We start from the raw sequence: 13,907 nt of genomic DNA, 5'->3' as shown, positions 1-13,907 counted from the left end.
ATGCATAAAATTTTTTTCACATCTTTCTTACATGTAAGAACCTCAAAAAATTACTTATGTGTCTAAAAATAAAGAATCGAAAATATAATTCTTTTTTGTACCTATATTAAAATTGTACAATCTAGAGCTGTTATATTCTTTGTCAAATTGTATAGAAAAATTCATAGAATTTGAGAAAAATTTTTACTACTCAACGCAGTGTTATCTTGTTCGCAATTATCTTTTATTAACACAGAAAAAAAAAAAGGTTGTGTAATTTTACAAAATTTCATTGGTGGACAAATCTTTTCTGCCTATACATTTTTCATTGTAAATTTCTGTAATAAATTTTTATTGTACAGTCTCATTTCTGTGTATATCTAAACGAAAATAATCAGAAATTTTTTATTTTTATTACTCTCATATATACATAAAAGTCAATAGGTCCTTTTAATATTTGATTCTTAACGATTATTTATAATAAAAACTATATATACACACACATGTTCATAAATGTAATGTACTTTTATTTTTCATTTTTCATCATTTCAATAAGTGGATTATGTATACATAGAGACGTACATACATACATTTATAAATAAGGAAGCGAGCAAGTATTTATAAATATTTTCGTATTATACTTGTACTTAACAATATTAAAAAAAAACATGATTTTACCTTATTCACCTTTAACATTTTATGTAATTCAATTAGAAAAAAAAATACTTTATACAAATAATTTTTTACAATATAATAAAATTACAAAATATTCCAAATTAACCATTTAAATGAAATGTGTATTCGATATTATTAGAAGTCGTTGAAAGCACAATAAATTTAATATAAAAAAAAAAGAGGAACAAAGAAAACAAAGAAAATATTAAATAAAATTAAAATTGGCAACCAAAGGTAAGTACCAAATGAGCAACAGGTTGAATATTTTTTTTCCACTATAAATGAAAAACAAGTGACAAAATTTCTATTTTATTATTATTTTTTTTTTTCTTCCTTTCTAAATAATAATATGCATGAATTAAGTAAATAAAATAAAATAAAAAAAAAACCGAGTCAATAATAATAAAAAAAAAAAAAACAATGGAAAGCTTTTTAAATTTTTAAAGTTCATTGTCATGATTGACCCCATATAATTTTATTTACTTTTGATTTTATAGTTATACACTATATATACACAATATATACACGGTACACCTTTGGCTCACAGTTTTATTATTTTTATTCATGCATGCATGCGGTGGTGATATACGATCATAAAAAAATGTTGTTTTTTTTTGAAAAATCTCATAAAAGAAAAACTTCCTTGAAAATTTAATAAAAATATAAAAGAAAACCGTTGTATACGGTTTATGTTTTGTTATTTTTTTATTTCTATTCAAAATCCGTTATAGTCTAGCCACTTTCTTTGCCAAATTGAAACAAAAAAATATTTTTTCTAAAGTTTTACAAATAAAAATTCACAAGTAGAACCGCCACAAATAAATTTCAATGGTGCTAGAGTAGCGCAGAAAATATATCTAAAAATGACTCAGGATGTCAAGTTAAGATAAAAGGTACCTGCCAGGAGAAAAAAATAAAATTAGAAAATAAATATAGAGAAAACTATTCTTCAAGTCAGCTCGGCTCGTAAAGTCGTAAATGTGAATTGTAAATTAAACAACATACAACAATGTAGGGGGTTGTGCCAAGCATATGAAACAAATAAACATTCCAGAACATGGTTCCTCATAGTATGGTAGATGCTCCCTGATATATGTACAGCAATAGTTACATTCATAGGGATTTTAGTATCTCTGGAACAAGTGAGAAGAGATAAAGAAGTGTGCCATTAAACTTTGATCGGGTTTGGAACAGCATGTAAATATTGTGGCTTCCATGAAACAAATTAGAGTCCTCGATTTAGTCCAAAGTGTTGACAAATAATTAGTCAGTTTGGCTGGTTTTAGCGCACTACGACTACTTAGATTCCTTTCAAATCTTAAAAAAAAGTATTTATAAAAAACTTTTATAATTTAAACTGGAAATTTAATTGCAATGAACTTCACGACTATTGTATTGAATCTCATTACAATTAAAAAAATAAATAATTTGCTTTCGATCCAATTAGCGTCATAACCACATACATATACATTCGCTGCAAAGTATATGAGTATATGAAATTGGATGCTAGCTGGATGTAAACAGAAAAAGAAAAGATTTCATTCTTGAAGACAATTTAAATTTATGAGAATGTGTTAAGTGTTGCCAATGTACGAATATATTTCGATAAATAATCAAATTTAAAGTCATTCTAGTTCATGTAGTTTGTTATTATTCGGAAAACTATTTATGTTTCCACAACGATAATAAATATAGGGATACAAGTTTATGGGGCTTACGCTCTTGTATTTTTGTTCTGGTGATTCATTTTTATTTCCTTATTAGAGGAACAAAAGCATAAAAGTAAATAAAACTGAAGGACTGTTCAATTTATTTTATACCATATTATTTTTAATAATAAATTTGAATAACCGATTGTATTGCTGTATATAGTGTTGAAAATCTTTTATACATTAAGCAATATTACACTTCATGTAGATAAAAAGTTTTCTTCATAAATTATTTATGATGTGCCGCATCAGTTTCTTTTTATACAAATTCCATATATAAATTACACACAATATTCTATATAAGTTTATTGTAGTTTATATAATTTATTTTTATGCGGGTGTATAAATAATTTACATAATGTAAGAATTATGATATTGGTATAATAGAATTTTATATACAGAAAATAAAAAAAAATCCTAATCAATAATGCATATAGCATATAAATTGCAACTCTAATGGGAGTAATCAAGTTAAATATGATTTTTTTTAAGTTTTTGACATTTCACACGTGATTCATTACACAGTTATCAACGTCAAAATGACTTAGCTCAATACTCTCTTGATTTATTTCGTTATAGGTTATGAAAAATATCTTGTTTACATATAATACATTGATTATCTTGTGTTGGTAGTAATTTCGAAAGACATAATTAGAAATGGACATTTTGAGTAGCGAAACAACATTTACATCAAATAACATTTGAAAAGTAAATGTTAGCAATTGATTTTTATTGATTTTTGGTGGAAATAGTTTTATTTCATAGAAAGCTTAAAGATTTGTTGAGGTCAAAACAAAATTTCTCAAAAAGTTTTGCTTTGTTATTACCGAAAACATTGCATACAATAAGGAAGGTTATGTAATGTCACCAAATTTCGAATATCGAATTTTCGGTGGGAACTTACTTTTAAAGAGATGTCGGACTGTCGATATTGTGTGTGCACGCGTGTATTTTAAGTTCAGCTAAACGATTTTTATGAAATTTTATATGTATGTGTGTTTATTTTGATTATGTCACGGATTGGTCAATTTTTGGGATATATCTGCTGGAATTGGGAACTACATCTTTTTGCACACCGATTTTAAATTTTTGTGTATATAAAAATAACCAACCAATGAAATTTAAAATCCAGAAATTGAAGATTTTACATTTTTTCATACCTACGGAACGGATTGATAGAATTTCTTAAAATTTTATATAAAAGTGTATATAATATAAAAGTGAACTTTTTATAGAACTTGAGTGGCAAAAAACGAAATTATACTTAAAGCCAAATTTACACTTTTCTAATTAAGTTCTTAAAATCGATAGAAAGGAAGGCGTTTTCATAATCTTTTGTAATACTTTTGACAAACTAGCCAAATTGTATTCGGTTATGTGCTGATCACATCATAGATTTTTTTAACTAAGTTATACATTGTCTACTAATCTATATGCAATTATTATCCACATTACTCGTATAAGAATCAATATTAAATGTAAGAAAAATATCAAAATAAGCACATAATATTTGCTATATTGTATATTACATATATGGTACATAAAGTACACAAATTGTGTTGTCTAATATTTCTTAAAAGAACTTTCAAGTAGGTACTCCTATATGAAAATTAATCACATCTTGCAAACAATTTTTAAACTAATAATGCCTGCTGAATCATCAAAATCAATGAAAGCAATATATTTTTTTATACATTTCTAGTATACCAGACAAATACACTTAATGTCAATTTTTATTAGACATATTCGAAATTAATATTTTCGAATTAAATAATGAGTAATCGTAAATAAAATTTTATTTTGTAAATTAAATTCTTAATTTATTGTTCTGCAAATATTTATAATGAAAAATTAGACCAGTTTTTCCTCTTTTATATAATATTTCGAAAATACTCATGTTCTTTTTAAAAGGTTAAGAACAAAGTTCAAGAAACATTTTCAATTTACAATAATATTAAAAGTCAATAATATTATAAAAGAATTATACAATATACGTTACACTTATTCATGTAATTTCAACAAACACACACACACATTTTAAAAAAGTTCATACGCGTTAAAATCAATGATAAAATAACTCTTGAAACACTATATATGTATGCACATATGAAAAATTCTAACTAATATAATGTATATGGATGTATATGTATACCTAAGTTCATTATCCTTCAATAATTTGATAACTTTGAAGGACAATCAAATGAATAATATAAAGGTAAAAAATTCATTTTTTTTGCAAAACAAAACCAAAAAAAATCTTTACATGTATATTGATATAACAATCGATATTATAAGATTATACGAAATATTTAACTAGTTTGTAGATACATGAATTATATATGTACATAAAAATGTATGAAAAAAACGTATTATAACAGTTTAATAGTCAATTATTGATTCGTTCCTTTTAAAGGAGTCTATTTTAAAGTAATATGTAAAAAGAATTTTATTTACTGACAATATCGTAATTGTTACCCCATGTATAGTCTAATATCATAGTTGTAAATTCTATATCGTAAATTTTATAAATGCAATTTACGATACACAGTGAAAACGTAAACATTACAATTAAAAAATGTTGGCCCTTTTCTCACTAAATTTTGACGATAAACATTTTCTAACAGTTATGGCTGTAATTTTTTTTCGAATATAGCTTAAAAATGATAGCTTAGAGATAGTATCATAACTTACAATTATAAAACTGAATTATGTGTAATATTACAAAGAATCTATATCTACTTTTTAATGTTATATAAACTTGAGAATTTTTCTCTTTGAAGTTATATACGGGTAAAAAGCTTTACGAAGCTACCTACTGTAACTATTCGTTACACCCGGACCGTTACATATGTGTTTAGAATATTATATACCCTTAAATGGAACACTATATTTTAGTTATTGGACAATTTTAATTAAAAAAAAATTTTTTTAATACGATAAAATAAAGTTTTTGAATCAAAAAACAATTGAATTTTTTTTTTTGCTTTATTTTTAAGTAAACCAATTACAACTATAATTATATTATTTCTTGTTTATATATATATATATACGACCACATCAAAACTCATATTCTATTTCTGGCATTAAGTATACATATGTATATATATCACTTAACATATATCACAAATTAAACAAGTCTGTTTATACGATAAAACAACAAAAATTAAAGTACACATTATGTTTTATCGATTTTTAATTCTTTTTTTTTTATTATTGTTTATTTCCATTTTTTTTTTATATTTTAAGAGAATTAAATGTTGCATCATTTGTCATTATAGGCTTGCCTTCATTTAACAAAGTAATAAAAATCAATATAACTAAAATAGTTATGTAAATTTCTTTTTTACCTAGAGTTCAAGAAATCCTCACATTTTAAATGAATGTGTTATAGAGATAGATGTATATATGAAAATTAGAAAAATCTTTGACATCTTCAGGTTTTGACAATTGTTATAATGTCAATAATCATTTCTAGTATAAAATAATAATTTGTTATTATAGAATGTAGGTATTCTGGAATTTGACGTTTCATATTTACATATCAGTTATATCTCATGGGGAATGAATAATTATAAAACAGGACACAATGATATACGTATGTGTTCTATATTATATAAATGTTATATTTATTTCGAAAACTGCATTTAATAAAAAAATTTTTTGAATTTTTGAAATTATCACAATATTTGCCTTAATTTTGAAAGTAGTTATAACCTGTAATTGTTATTAAAAATCAAAACAAACATATGTATATGTAAGTATCTATAACGAAAGGATATTTTTATGTAAGATGAATTTTATTGCAATTTTAAAATTTATTAATATTGCTGTATTCAATTGACTTAAGTTCTTAAGAAACGATAATAAGAAGGTAAAATATTTAATTTTTGAAATATAAATATGTTTTTCTACCGAATTTCATATAGGATGTTGTTAATACAAAAATCGAATTTTATAATATTTGAGATTGTTGTTGAATTTATATTTTATTTTTAAAATTTCTAAATTTAAAGAATAGTTCAAAGCTATTATCTTAATTAATAGACTAACATACAATTTTTACATAAAAAATTTTATTAAGTATTCTAACTTTAAAAAATAGGTTTTCATTCCCTCAAACATTATTTCATTCTTTAATATCTTATTTTTAATATTCAAATGAGTTAGCAAGTAGAATTTCGATTCTTAAATAACGTAGCAAATGCAAATTATAAATTTCTTTTTAAAATTTTATAAGTCTTCAATTTAAACTTAAAAAGTTAACCATTTGGAGTAAGTACTTTGTAAGTTAACCTATAAGTATGCAATTTTTGTTTAATTGTTTTGTTTGTAATATTTTGTTGTATTTACACAAAAAAATGAAATTTTCTTAATATACTTAAAATAGGCCTTAAAAAAAATATTTAATTTAGTTAATTTCAATTTAATTGAATAAATATTTTTTGAAAATTTATAAATTTCAATTAATTTTGTTAAAAAGATAAGTAAGAATAAGAAAAATTCTAGTAAAAAATTGTGATTAAATCTTTACTCGGTTAGGGTTTTTTTAATTTTGTATAAAAAAGTAATAGAAAATACTGCTTATTTACTTATATAAAACTACAAATTTGTAATATAATATTGTGTGGTCGTCTTTTATACGTAATTTAAATTAATTTATTGCATTGTGTAGGCAACATTACGTCACCGTTTATGTTGCAATAATATCAAAATTTATTTTCAAATTTTATTTTTTTTTTTTTGTTAATGACGCATGTGTGATTATACTAAAGAGAAATTCTTTTTATTCATAAAAAAAAAACTGTAATATTTAAGAATTCAATTTTTTTCATGTGTAGAACAAAAATTAAATATTTTACTGTGTAATATTGAATGAAATTTGAAATGAATATAACATTAACTTTCAAAATTATAAACTAAAAATAATTGTATAACAGTTTATTATATTAATTATATAATATAAACAGTTATAACGAAAATTAAAAAAAAAATTTTTTGCAACATTAAATGAAATCAAAAATGTTTTTAATAATTACTAAAATTAATAAAATTTTTAATCGATAAAATCAGTTCAATTCACTTGTATTATTCGGCTATTTACAAATATTTAAATGGAAAATCTCTCAATTAAATAATTCCCATTTACTTATGTGTATATATATATATATATATATATATATTTGTACATATATATATGTAAAGTATAATGTGTAATATTTAAAAATCTAGACTTTTTAAATCTTTTCATATATATATACTTAATGCTTGATATGTAAAATGTTAAGTAAAAACAAAAATACAAAAAAAAATGAAGTATAAAAAAAAAACACTATAAAAAAATTCAACACGCTCATTTGAAAAAAAAAATCAAAAAACCCAAAAACCGTATACAATTTTTTCTATTGCATATTAAAAATTTTATCTTAGTATTAGTATAAAATTTTCGTTTATACACACTTATACATATAATTAAATAATATTATATACAATTATATTTTATATTTACATACATATGTGCTTATATATGTATGTATGTATGTCAATTTATTTTCTATATATGAATAGAAAGTTTTTTTTTTAATATTATATATAAAAAGTTCATTCATCAAAAAATTGATAATATAAGTAAGAATGTTTTTTGTCTTAATTGTTCTTTATCGTATCTATTTTTCTATGATTAAAGATTTTTCAGATTTTTCAAAAAAAAAATATTGTAATTAATTATGAATTATTAAATTGTATTGTATATGTACAATTCTCCAAAAACTTATTTGCTATTATATTAAGTAAGGGAAATACGAAAATTATGTCATTGACTTTTTAAATTAAAAATTAATCTATTTTTCACAAGAAATAATTAGATTATTTGGAAAAATGCTTTTCTTTTCGTTGCAATTAATCTTAATTTTCGAATTCTATAAAATTCCAAAACTGAATGAACTCTCACAATAAAATTAATGTTATATTTCTAATTATGTATATATATATAAATGATATTAAAATATTAAATAATAATTTCAATAATTTTCAGCTATTTCAATTTCAAATAGAATTTTTCTCTATATAATGTGTATTTAATTTGATAAAAAAAAAAGATTATCATGATTAGATTTAATTTTTGTTTTTTCGATTTGCCTTATATTGTCCCTCATTCAACTTTAATAGCTTATATAAAATACCAAAAAATTTTTTTTTATAATAACTATTAATAACCTATATCCATTTTCATAACCCTCTCTCTGCGTATCTATATTATCATTTTTCAGAATTTTATTTATTTTATATAAGTGTGTATTTTATATTTACAATTTTCTATCTAGTTATTTACAATATAAAATTTGTATGTATATTTGGCTATGTATTTAACATTTAAATTAGTTGAACTTAGTAAAACAAAAATTTCCTCTAAAAAATATCCTTATAGAGAACAAACAGAAAAAAAATATTTTATTTCATGTTTCAATTTCATTCTATTTCATTTCATTTCGATTCCAAATCATTTTCTCAAAATTTACTCTTTAATTATTAAAATATTGTCTCTTTTTTTTTCTATTGTGTAACGGTAACTACATTTACACATTGAAAAATATCATTAATAATGTATATGTGTATATAATTAAGTGTATATATAATTATATATGCATATTACGGATGAAAAAACAAAACACTACAATACTATACAAACAATGTACGCACGCATATAAACAAATAAAAATTAAAATAAAGAAAAACTATTTTAATTCTAATAAAATACAAAGAACAGTTATAAGAAAAAAAAAGACAAAAAAAAAACAGTTATGATTACACTTTCCACTTTCCTAAAATGCCAAGGTATTATTATGAGAATTTAATTTGAAAAATAAAAAAAAATTTTTGAAAGAGATATGAAAAATATATTAAAGAGCTTTTAATGTAAAAGCTTTTTTTTCACCCTGTTAAATTTTATAATAATTTTCTTCATTTTACATACTTTTTATTTATATGTATAGGGTGTTAAAGCTTAAAATTGATACTTGATTTTTGAACAAATATTTATTTTCAATAGATTCAATAAATTCAATTAATTGCTTTCATTTTTTTTTTGCAAATATTTTTTATATTTTAATTTCATTAATATTATATTGAAAATTTTTAATATTTTATTCAAAATTTTATTGTATACGCATTTGAAATTAAAAAAATAACTGAGTATTTTCGAAATATTTACTGAGATTTTTATTTTAGTGTATTCTTAATATGTCATATGTTTAATAAAAAGTGTAAATGTATGTCATTAGCTTAATAAAAATACGGGAATAGACATAAAGTTAACAGTGTTATTGCTACACATATATTTAGAATTAGTGGCAACAGAGATGTTAATAATTTTCCCTGTAAATATTTACCCTGATAATCATATTTGTTTAGACGATTTTCAGCACTGTAGTCTTAACAATTATGCTAGACAAGGCTAAACCAATTTTTAAATTATATAACAATTATCATAATGACTAGTGCCATTCATAATGATTTCAGCGAAAATAATAATCCTATATTGGTATATGTTTATTTAAGCAAAATTACAGCCCTATATTTTCTATTTTTGAAGTTGTAAAGCAACTATTTAACATGAGATTTTAAACAAACTGAAGCTTTTATTTATTTACATTAAAAATTTACGAAAACTTTCAAGAGCTTTATAATAATTGGCTTCAGAGATATTACAAACCAGCTTTCTAAATTGTGTCTTGTAGCTATCAGCGAACTATTATCTCGATAAATTCCAAATTAAATAAAGTTTTGGGCGATTACATTTTTATTTCCTTTTGTGAAAATTGGACGAATTCAGTTAAATTATTTTTTAAGCAATACGCTTAAAGCATAACGACGAAACTTTTCTTTTACACAACGACGTTGCCAAATTGATTCAAAATTCGGCGTTAGGATCATTTCTAGGAAAGACCATTTCTAAGAAATGTAAGTTTACAAAATATACTATATTCGTACAGGCATAATTATTAAATTATATATTATTTTAAAAATAATCTATTAAATATGACACAAATAGTTTTTATTACATAAAATTATTAATATAATATACGTATATTAAGTTTGATATACTCGTACAATATTTTGGACCATTTCTTTTAAGAATATATATAGACATAACAACCCAAATTTACCTACAAAAGTAATTTCTTTATACGTTATTATAAGAGTGCTTAATTGCTTACTCTAAAGTTTTCCCTTAATGTACATTTAAAAAAAACGGTTACATTATGATACAAAAATCTTAACACATTGAATTCGAGACACAATATAACCTTTATTGTTATGAAATCTTGATGTAATATAATGCCATTTATTTTGTATTAAACATCTGTTATACAAGGTCTGTACAATGCTTTGGAGCCTACAAATTTGGAGCCTTCGCAAGACTCATTTCCAAAAAACTCTCGGAATCAAAGTTATAGCTTTTGGCGAAATCTTTTCAACGATATTCCGTATATTTGCTGATTTTCAGTTTTGGTATAAAAGAACTCAAAAGGGGGCTTAAAAATTTTGCTATCAAAAAAAACTTTCTTTTGAAACAATCACAAGATCTCGATATTTCTCTAAACAATTTCTCAAATTTTTATATAGTGAGCGGATGAGCGGTTTATTAGTGAGAACCATATATGCGTACATTTAACATTTAAATGTATACAAATAAAATTTCATATTAAAAATTTTGACGCATTTTAAGATATATAAAAAATGAATAAACTCTTCATTTCAATCAATTCTCGAAAATCATAAATGACTGAAATGAAAAATAATATTGAAATAATATGAAAAAAAATTTATAATGCAATTGATAATTCAAATCAAAATGAAGACATGATTTTTTTAATTCTCCGATTTAATCAAAAACGAGTACATTATTATATGTACAATAAAAATTGGTATATATATATATATATGTATATATATATATATATATATATATATATATATATATATATATATATATATATATATATACATATATGTATATATATATTAGCTAATACATAATTAATTATGTATTTGTTATATATGTAGGTATTTTAAATACTTCATACATAATTTCTATATATTGGAAACAGGAAAACAGTAATATATGTAAATTTATTTTTTTGTTTTTAAAAGAAGAAATTTTAATTTTCTGAGCGAGTATAATATAAAGGATAATTTAAAGAATTTAAAAAACAAAACATCAATCCTTAAACATCACCCTGTTTACATGGTATATTGTGGATATACATATATACATATTGTGTGTTTCTTACATATGAATAATTACTCTTCATTTGTTTTTTTGTTTTTTGTATATATATATATGTAAATAGAATATTTTGTATTTTCGCCATATCACATATAAGTTCAAAATGTTGATATATATATATATATATGTAACCAGTATATATATAAAAATGACAGTAGGAAAAAAAAAGTAAAAAAAAAAGAAAAAATCGAATAAAATAACTATTTTTAGAATTTTGAATAAGAATTTGCATGTTTTTGCTTTTGTTTTTCGCCTTCTTTTTAACTTTTTCTTACCCCTAGAACGATAAAATATCGCAATTTCGTCACTTTGTATAAGTAACATATTCATATACATATACTGAATTTTTTAAATAATTAACTATCTACACATATAGATATAAATGTGGTATATATATATATATATATATAGGGTATATATATGTATAAATATATATGATATATATGTATAAATATATATGATATATATGTATGTATATATATAAATTTTAAATTTTACTATAAAAATAAAGTATTTGAAATTTTTTTAAAAATTTGAAATTTGCTTACGAAAATTCTTTAAATTTTTTGGGACTTTTTTGATATTGTTTATACAGTAGTCAAATTTGAAATAGAGGATAGATAGAGAGAGGACGTGGAGAGGGGGAGAATACTCTTATATATTTATTTTATAACAAATAATTTGATTTTTTCATTTTGTTTTAATATTTTTTACTTTTAATAAAAAATTTCTTTTTTATTTGTCTCATTTTTATTAAATAATTAATTTGAATTTTTTTTGACATATTCACCTTTATCTTTTATTTTTTGCCTTTCCGATAAAATATAAGAAAAACTAAAATGATTTTTTTTTATCTAGGTCACGACTTTGCAATTTTTTCCTCTTTTTTTTTGTATTTTATACTTTTCTTTTCTTTAAGCTTTTCCAAAATCACTCTTTTTCTTTTGAACTAAAACCAAAAAAAAAAATAAAAAATTATTTATTTTTTTTTTCATTAAAATTTTGATTTTTAATAAAATTTTTTTATATTTTTTTTGATTAATTATTAAAATAAATGAAAAAAAAATATTTTTTATATACGCTTTTTCCTTTACGAGGAGAAAATCAAAAAAAAAATAATAATAACGAAAAATCACTTCTTACTGAGTGGCAAAAAAAAAAAAACAACAAAAAACAAAAAAAAAAGAACTTTTTTTTTAACTTCTTTCTCTCCTTCTCTTTCTAACTTATTGTATTTTTCATATATCGGAAAATTTTATGTATCCCAAAAAATTTTCAATTCCATATATAAAAAATTTAATGTGCTATTTTAAGCAAGAAGAAAAAAAAGAACAAAAAAAAAACGAATTTTCATAATTTTTTTCACTTTTTTCCTATATTTTTTTCTTTGAATAATTTTTTAATAATTTTAAAACAAAATTTTTCTAATTAATTACTTTTTTTTATTAATTTGATTTAAAATTTTTATTTTCTATTCTTATATGTGTATATATGTGTGTGTATTATAAATGAATAAATCGCCCACTTTTTTATGGGATTTTTCACAATGGCTGTGAAAAAAAAGTACTGTGAACTTTTACACTTTTTTTTATTTCTTTACTGCTGCCACTAAATTCTTTTTTTTCATTTTTCTTTAACTTAAAGTACTAAAATAATGAATTTTTATAAATTTTTCCATTTTCCATAATTTTTTTTCCTCCAATTTCTAAGTTAAGAAGTAAATTAGAAAATTTTTTTTTATTAAAATTTTTTTTCTTTTCTTTATATTTTATATGTATATGTATGTATTTTAATTTTATTATTATTATAATTTTTTTTTTTCTTGTAAAATCTTAAAAGATTAAACGGCCCGCCCGCCCCAAAAAAATATAAAAAAAAAAATGGGTCAAATATGGTCCGCTATCGTTACGGAATACTAACTATATAACTCTTATGGCGACGGCCGATTAAAGTTTTCAAAATTCTGAAACATCGATTTTAAGGTTGAAGAAAAACTAAAAAGAAAATTGGTATATAGGAAAATGTAAAAAGGGACAAAAGAAAAAAAATGAAATGTGAAATGTTTTAAATTTCATTGTTCACACAAGTTTGTATGATTGTTATTTGTAGAAAAAAAACTGAATCTGACATTTAACAAATACATACATATATGCTTATTATATTGAAATAAAAAACAAAAAAAAAATCCTTTTTATATACTAAAGGTAAAGCTACACTTTACAATTGAAAAAGAGGAGTTTTCACATTTTTTTGTATAA

At 21.7% G+C, this 13,907-nt stretch overlaps 1 protein-coding gene across 13 annotated transcripts in view; it reads right to left on the bottom strand.

Annotated features, from left to right (window-relative positions):
• Nucleotides 1–13,641, bottom strand: part of LOC129608167 (RIMS-binding protein 2) — an 86,346-nt gene extending 72,705 nt beyond the window's left edge. For 8 of the 13 annotated variants that reach the window (XM_055519511.1, XM_055519510.1, XM_055519509.1 and 5 more), the window contains exons 1-2: nucleotides 13,086–13,625; nucleotides 12,440–12,598 (exon numbers count right to left, since the gene is read on the bottom strand). The gene's annotated coding sequence lies outside the window, so the exon portion shown is untranslated. Of the gene's footprint in view, nucleotides 1–12,439; nucleotides 12,599–12,792; nucleotides 12,942–13,085 lie in introns of those variants that run through there. The other 5 variants (XM_055519504.1, XM_055519506.1, XM_055519505.1 and 2 more) reach the window with 5 other exon arrangements.
• Between the last annotated feature and the right edge of the window lie 266 nt (nucleotides 13,642–13,907).

The sequence above is a fragment of the Condylostylus longicornis genome, unplaced genomic scaffold, assembly GCF_029603195.1.
Source record: "Condylostylus longicornis isolate FDR11 unplaced genomic scaffold, ASM2960319v2 ptg000030l, whole genome shotgun sequence".
NCBI lineage: Eukaryota > Metazoa > Arthropoda > Insecta > Diptera > Dolichopodidae > Condylostylus > Condylostylus longicornis.
Note: the sequence above shows the minus strand (reverse complement) of the source record. Positions and strands in the feature narration are given on the sequence as shown.